Genomic DNA, 1096 nt, shown 5'->3' on the forward strand with positions numbered 1-1096 from the left:
TCTCCGCCGACTACTGGGGCCCACCGACTGGCGGGCCCCGCGGACAGGCCTGGTACTGTAGCGGAGTTTCTGATGACGCTGGCTTGGTCATGAGGTCATGGCAACAGTGCCGCCGTTTTGCGGGCGTTCACTGTTGCCATTCCCCGTCTTGTCTGATTAATGGCGTGCGGGGCCCGTGGGAGGGGTCGGCCGACTCCAGGGGATCGACTCCCACGGGGCCGTCTTCTTGGCTCTCTCGCCGTCTTCGGTACTCCCGCTGACAAGCGGAACCGCCGTCCGTGGGCCATACAAGTAGGCGTCGTGGGCACAGTGCGCCGCCCACTAAAGCTGAGGTCAGGGCCGGCATGGCAACAGTGCCGCACCGTAATGGAGATCTCCATCGATATGATGCACTGTAGCCATGCCAGCCCCACGTAGTCGGGGAAGAGACGGCCACGCTATGACCGCTCCCCGCCCTGTCAACCGCGGCGTAGGTAGGGGGTGGTTGGAGTCGCGGGCCGACTACCCCCAGCCGGCTTCTCTGGAAGTCGTCAGCTGAGAGTCGGCATATCTTGGAGTCGTCCCTGGGACTCGGCATATCTTGGAGTCGCTAGTTGAGAAACGGCTTATCTTGGAGTCGTCCCTGGGACTCGGCATATCTTGGAGTCGTCCCTGGGACTCGGCATATCTTGGAGTCGCTAGTTAAGAGTCGGCTTGAGGGGCGCAGCCTGTCCCGATGTCTAGAAAGGTTCTGGGGCTCGGGTTGGCCTACCCGTGGCCCATTACTCCGAGACAACCCAACACTAGATTCCCTCCGGTTCCACCGCACCTGCACCATCCCCCCTCTAAATTATGCAAGCACTGCGTTCCATAGAGGGGGGCCACACCACGGAGCCCCAAGACGGGCGTCTACGCATGCAAGAACACTTTCACACATGCATCGGGACCCGTGCGATGTTTCAGTGGCATAGCTACACCCCGAAGGCCACCCCGGATCCCGATTGTCCGATAGATCTAGCCCTTTGACTTTCGCCGGACGAGCTTTGACCGGTGGACTCTTCCACCTGGTTGCGATAGGTCAGCCCATAGCAACCCCGGGAAGACGGTCTGGACCCTA

This window comes from Triticum aestivum, chromosome 5B (assembly GCF_018294505.1).
Source record: "Triticum aestivum cultivar Chinese Spring chromosome 5B, IWGSC CS RefSeq v2.1, whole genome shotgun sequence".
In the NCBI taxonomy this organism is placed as follows: domain Eukaryota; kingdom Viridiplantae; phylum Streptophyta; class Magnoliopsida; order Poales; family Poaceae; genus Triticum; species Triticum aestivum.